An 11,774-nucleotide genomic window follows, 5' to 3' on the forward strand; every position below is an offset into this window, starting at 1 on the left:
ACAAAGGTCGCTGCCACGAATGATGTTTCTGGTCCTACGTGCTTGTCCTGCTGACCGTGACCGGTATTGCAGTAGAAGGGTAAACCGAGCAAACTTCCGAACACACACAAATAAAACTGGACGCGCGGCGTTCATCACAATGCAGATATCTGAACCGCAAGACAATCACGACTCCCGTCGTCTGCTTTGGCAGCTGGCCTGCGCATGCTCTTGGGGTCACGTGAGCGGTCACATGGTAGACAGGAGCATCCCAGAATTCAGTGCGAAGCTGGCACGCCCGTCTCAATGGCAAAAAGTTGGAAGGGCCGCTCCTGTGTTTCCTTCCTCCATGTTGACAGCCCACGCGATTGACGCCGCTGACGCCGCCGGTCCTTCAACGTGCTCTACGCCGCCGCCGGTAAAAATGCCCACGGGGCACACCTCTACCACGTGACATTGGACAGCATGATATCATCGTAGGAGGACTTCCCAGAAATGACCATTGCTACGCAACTAGAAAACCCGCAACTTTGCCAAAGCCGGCTGTACAGGTAGATAAGATAGTGGTGATAGTTTCTACATTCGCACACTGCATGACGATCTTCTCCGAGGGCCTGAACTAAGTAAACTCCAATGGAAGTGAGGTAAGTAAGTGGACCTTGTATCTTTCCGATGTAAGTACTCAATGTATTTCTGATGCCGCTCATGAATTATACTTTTTTGGGTGTCACATCAAGGAATAGACTTTTGTAGTAATGACACCACCGATTTTTTCGATTGTTTTTATTTGGAAGTATTCTCGTCGTCTTTTTTACATAGTTCGTTATATAAAGTGTAAGTTTAATGATGTCCTCGCTAGGAAACGTCACCTTGGCTGGCCCGCAGGTGCAAAAACAACTGATAAGACGACGAGAACCCATGAAGGCATCACGTGAAGTACCCTCTCGAACCGCGTCTCTTTCACCGTCACCGTGCAGTGACTGTGTGTAAGTGTTGCTCACATATGGGATAAGATATCGTAATATATAATCATTTTCCCTTCTAGCTTAATTATTGCGTATTATAGTACACATTTTCATATGTGTGCAGTTTGTCAAGTGTATGATATTACAATTCTAACGGCCATTCGTGAAAAATATAAACGTAATGTCCTCCATGAAGGGTGTGTCTACCAACACGATGGTTATGAGCGGTTGTTTTAGGAAGAATTAAAGCTCAAGAATATTACAGATATGGGAGAGAGGCATTTAAAAGATTATGGACAGTTTATGAGATCTTTTACCGTTGATGAGCATGACCTTATGAATGTCTTTTGTTGCCGGAATACTTAGCGCAGTTGTTATTATCTTTCATACATTTTTTATTTGAATTCTGTGTGAGCGCCACGAAGCGACTGTGGCTATGACCGGCGTAAAGACGTGGAGAGAGGACAGCAGGAAGGAGTTGGGGACAGGAGGGTTAATGTGCGACCTGGGCCGACTTCTGGGGGAACTGTGGGGGCAATTCCTCTGGAAAGTCTTAGGAAAACCGAGGGAGAACCTCAGACAGCACAGCCGATGACAAGATTCGAACCCGTGTCACGTCCCAGTCTCGACGTAGCAAAGTGATAATCCTAACCACTATGCCACGGGAGGTGGCTTTGGTATTATTCCACTCTAACAGTAGACATCGGCTCTCCATAATCATCGTTTCGAACATGCTTCGTACTATACATGCACTTTGGAACGTCAAGTGAAGTATGCAATTACAAAGCATGGACATGGCCTTATATGAAATTTGAGACAAGACGCTTTCCGCCATACTTGTGACGTCACGTCTCATCTCTAACGATGGCAGATCATGAGGGTACCTTGTAAGTCACGTGGCACGTTGCAGGAGGGATATTGGTCTGACTTTGGAAAACAGTAATAAAGGGACGGTTAGAAATTACAGGGGGCCCACTCAGCAACCTGGACCCCTGACCCCTGCCCTGAGCCCCGTGCGTATTTTTCCCCGCGCGACACGTCCCTGCGCGTATTTTTCCCCGCACGGCGCGTGTGCGGAGGGTTGTCCGCGCGCTTATCGGCGGGGGAGGGCTGCGGGTGCGCTCGTCGTAGCGTATTTTTCAGCCTGGGCAGACTTCGTTGGCCGACTTCACATATTTTTCCGATACAACAGGTGAGCGGTTTACATGCAGAGACGTGCAAAGAAGGGTCATACACAAAAAGTACAAGTCAAAATATATTTATTAATGCCAATTGTAATGCCAATCAAGTTGCCAATAGTGCTGGGAATTGTGATGCCAATCAGGTGAAGGAGAAAAACCCAGCCGAAAAACCTTCACCACCTGTAACAGGGGCGGTGCTCGGGTGGAGGGCTGCTGTGGTGGGCGGAGCGTGACAGGAGGGCTGCGTGCGCGCTTACCTTTCCACCTGGGCCGACTTCACAATTTTTTTTTCGGTACAATAGGTGGGCGGTGCTCGAGTGGAGGGCTGCTGTTGTGGGCGGCGCGTGGCCGGACGGCTGCGTGCGCGTTTACCCTTCAGCCTGGGCCGCCGACTTTCCTCATTTTTCAGCCTGAGCCGTCTTGAATCGTTTTTTTTTTTCAGCTACAACATGTGTGCAGTAGGCTGTTTACATGCAAAGGATAGCCGTACACAAAAGTACAAATAAAAATGTATTTATCGAAATTATTAGTGTCAGGAATTATGTTATGACTCTGCGTGAATGGGAAAAACTTAACCAAAAATCTGATACAATAGCATTGAATAGGTATCACAAATGGAAGCTAAGTTTAATATTCAAATATGACACAAATTTAATTAATCAATTTTTATTGAAGTGAATAGCGCAGACATAAGGCAATAATTCGATTCAACACATAGCGTTAATACAGAACAAATCATCCAACATGTAGGGAAATAATGGCTACACCATATCAAAACGATCACCACATTTAAGCAAAGAAGATATTCTTAATCAGTATGATTATAAACGAAATTATAAGTTGTATTATAAAAAGTCTAATATTCCTATACGTGAGAACCATCAGTGCAATAGCGGGAAGTTCTGATAGTTATATGTAATTAATTCTGAACAGCAGAGACCCTGGAAGACTATGGGACACGAACACAAGAGGAAATAAAATCTATACCACTACATTGATAAATCAAAACAACACAGTAATCTATCATTCAGAAAATCAGAAGAAGAAAAAGTCAAACTCATCAGAAAATAGACATGTTAAAAATGAACTTCACCGCATAGCACGCTCCTGGCCAACAAACAGAACAAAGAACGACACGAACACAAGAGGAAATAAAATCTATACCAATACAAAGAACATATTTCTAATCAAAACAACAGAGTTTCCTATCATTCAGAAAATCAGAAGAAGAAAAAGTCAAACGCATCAGAAAGTAGACATATTAAAAATGAACTTCACCACATAGCACGCTCCTAGCCAAACACCAGATCTGATGATATCTACCCTGGTTTGTCGAAGACAGCTGCCAATAGATGTATGGAAGACCACGGAACACGAACGACAAGAACGACACGAACACAAGAGGAAATAAAATCTATACCACTACAAAGAAGATATTCCTAATCAAACAACAGAGTAACCTATCATTCAGAAAATCAGAAGAAAAAATAAAACTCATCAGAAAATAGACATGTTAAAAATGAACTTCACCACATAGCACGCTCCTAGCCAACAAACAGAACAAAGAACGACACGAACACAAGAGGAAATAAAATATATACCACTACAAAGAAGATATTCCTAATCAAAACAACAGAGTAATCTATCATCCAGAAAATCAGAAGAAAAAATCAAAGTCATCAGAATATAGACATGTTAAAAATGAACTTCACCGCATAGCACGCTCCTAGCCAACAAACAGAACAAAGAACGACGTGAACACAAGAGGAAATAAAATCTATACCACTACAAAGAAGATATTCCTAATCAAAACAACAGAGTAATCTATCATTTAAAAAATCAGAAGAAAAAATCAAACTCATCAGAAAATAGACATGTTAAAAATGAACTTCACCACATCACACGCTTCTAGCCAACAAACAGAACAAAGAACGACACGAACACAAGAGGAAATAAAATCTATACCACAACAAAGAAGATATTCCTAATCAAAAGAACAGAGTAATCTATCATTCAGACAATCAGAAGAAAAAATCTAACTCATCAGAAAATAGACATGTTAAAAATGAACTTCACCACATAGCACGCTCCTAGCCAACAAACAGAACACGAACGACAAGAACACAAGAGGAAATAAAATCTATACCACTACAAAGAAGATATTCTTAATCAATACGATTACAATCAAATTACAAATTATATTATAAAAAGTCTGAGACGTGAGAACCATCATTGCAATAGCGTGAATATCTGTCATAACATTTCGAGCGCAATAGGGAATCTCAGTTTCATATTCCAACATTACTCAACTTTTAATTCCTTATTAAGTGAACAGCATAGACGTAAGGAAATAACGAGAAACAACACAATCAACAGCTACAATTAATAGAGAGTCAAACCTGCGCACCATCCAACACATAGAGAAATAATAGCTAATCAATCTATCAAAAGGCGAAATAGCACAGACTTAACGCTGAAGAACAGAGGAACACGCGGCGACACGTAAACAACAACAGAGGAAAATAATCTACCATTGAACCATCATAAAATCGACCAATATACAATTTTCATTCTAACAAACACTACGAACCTTGATGGAGGTATCCAAGACGTAGGAAATATCATAGATTGAGAAGTTACCCGTCAAAAGGAACTCGTTACAAGTTAAGTTACCTTGTGAAAAATGTAACTAAGTTAATAACGAAGTTCTTCAACCTGAAATGTAACTCGCAGTTACTGAGTCACTTAAAAAAAGAACGAGTTACTTCCAAGTTACTTCGGACACAAAACAGCATTACAGGTGAGCAGCATGCGTGAGCAGTTGAGTTAGACCTTGAGTTGCCTGCGGAAGGGTGCAACACGCTTAGTTGTTTTATGTCCAAGAATAGACCTCTCCCTGTTTCTAAACAAACGACGTCATAGTGTTCGACAGCGCCACAAAAACTGAACTACGCTGGAAGCTAGTGGTGAATAAGGTCGCGCCCGAAAGCCACTGTCTTAAGGGGGTTACGATATGGTCCCTTAAAAGGACGCGACCCTCGGTCCTGCTTTTCTTTCAATGGGAGGCAGCGAACAAGTGCCCGTTCGTTGAACCCAGTCCTCACCTTCCGATTTGTTTCGGTTTCAATCTGTCTACCAATGTCATGATGACTTTTCTCTGGTAGAGGTCTATTCGAACGCTTTGCATCTTACTCCCTGTGGGCGCACAATGGTTCAGCTTCATTTCAATGGCAGCGTTTCTTACTTCTTGAATAAAATACTGTCATTGATTGAATATCACGTTTTATGGGAAAAAATGCCATGAAGGAACCGGAGAGAAAGCAAGAAAATATGTGGACGTGAGTGAAAAGAGAGTTAAAAGTAACTTGGAACTTAACTTAAGCTACTTTGGCAAAGTTACCTAAAAAAGGAACGAGTTCTTCTGAAAGTTACCACGGCGCAAAAGGAGCGAGTTAAGTTACAAGTTACCAAAAAAAGGAACTTAGTTCCAGTAACGAGTTACTTGTAACGAGTTACCTTGAGCTCTGGGAAATATGCACTGTTTTCACTCTTTTCCTCAAAGCCAGGAGACTTTATGTCTCTATCTATGTGACCATAGCACCGCGCATGCTTTATCACTCAAAGGGTTAGGAGCTATATTACTTCGTCCAGCAAACGGGGCGCTCTAGAGGTCAGATAAGAGAATTCAAAGGCGATATATTTTATTGTGCAGCGCAAATAGATGCCGATATTATTCGCGGGGGTCACTATCTTTTCGCATCCTTTCCCTGAAACGGAAATCTTTCGTCAAAGGGGTTGACAAGTCGACTAAGTTTGTAGAGATGCGATATTGTTATTTAAGATGTAGAGGAAGTCCAAATTATTAATTGGTAGCAACGATACTCAATCAAAAACGAGAAACAAATTTAATTACATCAATTTTTGTAATACCTTGCAACAGAAATTTCTAATGAACCACACAGAAATATCAAATGTGAAATGCAACTCAGAGTTATGAGGCATTCCCATCTTAGAGGTACTTACTTATGTAAATCGAGTGAACAATTGAAACAAATACAAGACAATAATTATTTCGGGCAGTAAGTTCACAACTCATAGAATATCAGTCGAGTGAATACTTGAAACAAAATCAAAACAATAATTCTCACGACAGGTGGTGATTATGGCATTCTAAACCAGATAATAAAATTTTAATCAATAAAATAAACATAGATATGCTTTTCATTAAGTGTAGACGTGCATTTGAAAACAGAAGAGACAATTGCTCTACATTGAAAAGATGGACAGATTTTGTACTCGATACCATAAGTCATGGGAAGATGTGATAAAAAACTGCTTCGAAAAGGAGGAGCCGCGAAACGATTTCATTATCGCTGCATTTCAATACGTCCTAGACATGGTCGTATTCGGAGATATAGTACAAACTACAGAACTCAAGGTGCAAGAATTTATATGCCGAATCTACAATACGTATAAAAATATCTGCACATCAACGTCGGAAGGGCCACTGGGATTGATGGCGGAGTTTTTGAGGTTTGCCAACGAAGAATTGAAATACACTAGACCAGATGTAATTGTAATCATTGCAATGGGCATTGCGTTCATCAAAGCAGTCGGATCAAATTATCATATACAAGCGGTCTATATCGCACGATTCATTACGGATTTGTTGAAATTACACATATCTGAGATGGAAAGTACATAAAATCTTATCACGTGATGTGTTCCACTACCACGGCAACGCAATTATTTTATTATACCAGTCTCTGCAACGATGTCGAATCAACAGAAGTTCAATATTGTCGTGCAAGGTCTGATGTATTATCACCTGTTGAAACTCAACAAACATATCAATTGCGGTGGACCACCGGACGGTTTTCATCTAATACTCTCTTGTACGCCATTCAAGAATCTTCATACAAAGAAAGGAAACATCAATAAGAGACTGTGCAAGTTCATCGCGACAAAGTGGAAGTTGTTGAAGCAATACAAACACGGCGACAACATATCACCTGCGTTAATCAACGCTGGATTCAAGCGCTCAATAATCAGAATAAACTACTTGATGTCTTCGGAATTCATGAATCAAGACAACAAACGAAAACTTCAGAGTTTGGAATAGAATTGTAATTTATCGGAATAAACAAGCATAAAATTTAAATAATAATTGTATTCTTTGTCATCATTGTAATGTATTTTACACATCGCAACGAAAACAGCTTATGATTAGATTGAAGATTACTAAGGAGACGAATATTCCACAATTTGTGTAAGAATTCTCATATGGAATAAAACCTGACCACCAAATAGGTTTTACTCGACTACACGCTGTAGAAGTTCAACACCGGAAGGATAGAATTGCCGGAGAAGGATCGGTCATTGAAATTTAGAGACATGATACATCAGTCTATCATTACAAAAAGGACCACTAATCTCCTGTGAAAACTTATCATAGTTCATGAATTAAATCCACAGTGCATGTATATTTCTCAATCAGTTGCACTAGCCCAGACGTAGTAAAAGAAGAAGAAAAGGCGTCTTTGACAAGCAACCCGATTGGAGTGCGCAACAAATAAAGAAATATTTTTGTCAACACAGTTGTCCATTTGTATGACTGGATAGGAAAAATAAGCCGTCCAAGACAGAGCAAAACGGGAAATAAGGCAAGATAACTGATTGCGGCGGGGTAAGTCAAAGCGTTCGCGACACAGTGTCATCGACTTTTACAATCGCATTCGGGTTCAGTGCCTGGGAGATAACACGAAGCCTTCGCGAAAAGCGAATCTGTTATTAGATGCCACAATGCAAACGAAAGATTTTACGAGCATGACGTGCAGGCCAAGTCTACATTTCTAATCACGTAGTCTTCGTAACAGACGGCACACAAACATATATGAAATAATTTCCAAGTGGCAATCAGATTTTGGGAGAAGTGGATCACACAACCGCCATCAGAAGTGCTTAACCAATATACAATGAAGATGAGCGTTATGCATAAACACAATGGACGATATGTTATATTAATTATAATAACCAGATCAGCGCAGGCCACACATAAATGTAGATCCAATTCACAAAATATACTCGAGATTTCACGTAGCCATACAGAAAAACTATCACATTATTTTAATGACATAGCATCCGAGCACTACAAATGGAAAGACCATACTTTAATTTTAGGAGTCTTTAGCTCATAACGTTGTAAAACGCAAATTCCACACTGAAGATCATTTTATTCTTTAAATTTTCAAAGTCAAAACTGCACGCTATTTCTTGCATTTCTCTAAAGATATAGATTAAAAAGTTGTGACTCGAAGAAAGGGTCACCCGCGTCCTCGAAGACGTTTCGGCAACACGCCGGGCCGCGTTTCCCGAATGCCGAACCCGAAACCGAACCCGATTCTGCGCCCGACGCGTTAACGCGGTACCGCACGCGAGCGTGTTGCTTTTTCCGGAAACGGATTCGTCGACGCGGGTGACCCTTTCTTCGAGTCTTAAGTAAATTTCGTTTGGAAAATATTCGTAACTTTTAATATCCACGACATAAAGAATTCGCATTACGTTATAGTGTATACAGAAAATATCAATCCATTCGATTAACTTCTCTGACATCGTGAAAGAGTGCTCGTCAAAGTGATCGAGCTAAAGCTTGCGTATTCTGAAATTACACATTCTACAACACTGGTCATAAATCGCAACACCTGTTCAAATTTTAATTAAACTCTTACTGATGTGTGGTAGTCACCCGTTCTCCTGAATGTGAATCGATAAATTTTAGCATTTAATCCGCAATCGAATATCTTGTATAGTATCTGTGGTATATGCACAACTTTTTAATCTATATCCTTAGAGAAATGCAAGAAATAGCGTGCAGTTTTGACTTTGAAAATTTAAAGAATAAAATGATCTTCAGTGTAGAATTTGCGTTTTACAACGTTATGAGCTAAAGACTTATAAAATTAAAGTATGGTCTTTCCATTTGTAGTGCCCGCATGCTATGACACTAAAATAATCTGATAGTTTTTCTGTATGGCTACGTGAAATCTCGAGTATATTTTGTGAATTGGATCTACATTTATGTGTGACCTGCGCTGATCTGGTTATTTTAATTAATATAACATATCTTCCATTGTGTTTATGCATAACGCTCATCTTCATTGTATATTGGTTAAGCACTTCTGATGGTGGTTGTGTGATCCACTTCTCCCAAAATCTGATTGCCACTTGGAAATTATTTCATATATGTTTGTGTGCCGTGTGTTACGAAGACTACGTGATTAGAAATGTAGACTTGGCCTGCACGTCATGCTCGTAAAATCTTTAGTTTGCATTGTGGCATCTGATAATAGATTCGATTTCCGCGAAGGCTTCGTGTTATTTCCCAGGCACTGAACCCGAATGCGAATGTAAAAGTCGATGACGCTGTGTCGTGAACGCTTTGAGTTATTCCGCCGCAATCAGTTATCTTGCCTTATTTCCCGTTTTGCTCTGTCTTGTTGGACGGCTCATTTTTCCTATCCAGTCATGCAAATGGACAACTGTGTTGACAAAAATATTTATTTATTTGTTCCGCACTCCAATCGGGTTGCTTGTCAAAGACGCCTTTTCTTCTTTTATTACTATGTTTGGGCTAGTGCAACTGATTGAGAAATATACATGCACTGTGGAATTGTCATGAAATATGATAAGTTTTTCACATGAGATTAGTGATCCTTTTTGTAATCATAGACTGATGTATCATGTCTCTAAATTTCAATGACCGATCCTTCTCCGGCAATTCTATCCTTCGCTTGTTGAACTTGTACAGAGTGTAGTCGAGTAAAACTTATTTGGTGGTCCGGTCTCATTCCATATGAGAATTTTTACACAAATTGTGGAATATTCGTTTCCTTAGCGATCACTGTTCTCAGTCTAGCCATGCTAAATGCAAGGTGTTTTCAGTGTGATGCGTAGAATTCATTATAATGATGACAAAGATTATATTTATTGTTTCAGTTATACACTTGTTTATTTCGATAAAATACAGTTCTATTTCAAACTCTGAAGTTTTCGTTTGTTGTCTTCTTTGATGAATTCCGAAGACATTAAATAGTTTACTCTGATTATTGGGCGCTTGAATCCAGCGTTGATTAACGCAGGCGCTATGTTGTCGCCGTGTTTGTATTGCTTCAACAACTTGCACTTGTCGCGATGAACTTGCACAGTCTCTTATTGATGTTTCCTTTCTTTGTATGAAGATTCTTGAATGGCGTACAAGAGAGTATTAGATGAAAATCGTCCGGTGGTCCACCGCAATTGATATGTTTGTTGACTTTCAACAGGTGATAATACATCAGACCTTGCACGACAATATTGAACTTCTGTTGATTCGACATCGTTGCAGAGACTGGTAGAAGAAAATAATTGCGTTGCCGTGGTATTGGAATATATCACGTGATAAGATTTTATGTACTTTCCATCTCAGATATGTGTAATTTCAACAAATCCGTAATGAAACGTGTGATATAGACCGCTTGTATATGATAATTTGAACCGACTGCTTTCTTGATGAAGGCAATGCCCATTGCAATGATTACAATTACATCTGGTCTAGTGTATTTCAATTCTTCGTTACCAAACCTCAAAAACTCCGCCATCAATCCCAGTGGCCCTTCCAACGTTGATGTGGAGATATTTTTATACGTATTGTAGATTCGGCATATAAATTCTTGCACCTTCAGTTCTGTAGTTTGTACCATATCTTCGAATACGACCATGTCTAGGACGTATTGAAATGCAGCGATAATGAAAGCGTTTCGCGGCTCCTCCTTTTCGAAGCAGTTTTTTATCACATCTTCCCATGACTTATGGTATCGAGTACAAAATCTGTCCATCTTTTCAATGTAGAGCAGTTATCTCTTCTGTTTTCAAGTTCACATCTACACTTAATTAAAAGCATATCTATGTTTATTTTATTGATTGAAATATTATCTGGTGTCGCGGAATCCGGCAATTTTGTCCTTTTTTGTTTCGGCGGCATTTCTCTTATGTTCTAACGACACCCGGGGAGCCGGACCGGCGTAGCCAGAGCCAAAGTGGCTAAAATTGTCGCCTACACATGGGTCCGTTTGCTTGGAGAAGGGTTGTGTACAATAGAAGTATTATACTCAGTCTTGATGGGACAAGCACTTACGCAGGCACGTAGACGGGGTAAATTGGTACCAGCCGTTACTGACGACTTATGCCGTCGCCACCTATTACAGGGTTTTGATGGGCTTCTACCTGTATGACAAGAGATTGCGGAAGTCTCATAGCTGTATGAAAAACACATGTAGCGGCGTCCCTTTGGACACCCGCAACTAGTTAAGAGCCAATATCTGCAGTGGACCTTAGGGGTTTCCTCCTCCTTCGTTGTTTACCAGTTGTGTCCCTCCACTTCTGTGATCAATTAAAGTGCATTGTAGCAAGTGTGTGTTAGGCGCCAGAGGTATGCGACGTCGGCGACTGGCAAAGACGTCAAAGCCATGCGACACCGAATAAAACTCTTCAGGACCCCTGTTTCGGGGCAGTCGGTAAACATGTGACCAGAAGTCGGACGTCTCAGCACCAGCTCCCCAAAATTCAATTTCAAAACAGTTATTCCCTCTGCGATGGTTTGTCAATATCGTTT

The sequence above is a fragment of the Ornithodoros turicata genome, unplaced genomic scaffold (genome assembly GCF_037126465.1).
Source record: "Ornithodoros turicata isolate Travis unplaced genomic scaffold, ASM3712646v1 ctg00001071.1, whole genome shotgun sequence".
In the NCBI taxonomy this organism is placed as follows: domain Eukaryota; kingdom Metazoa; phylum Arthropoda; class Arachnida; order Ixodida; family Argasidae; genus Ornithodoros; species Ornithodoros turicata.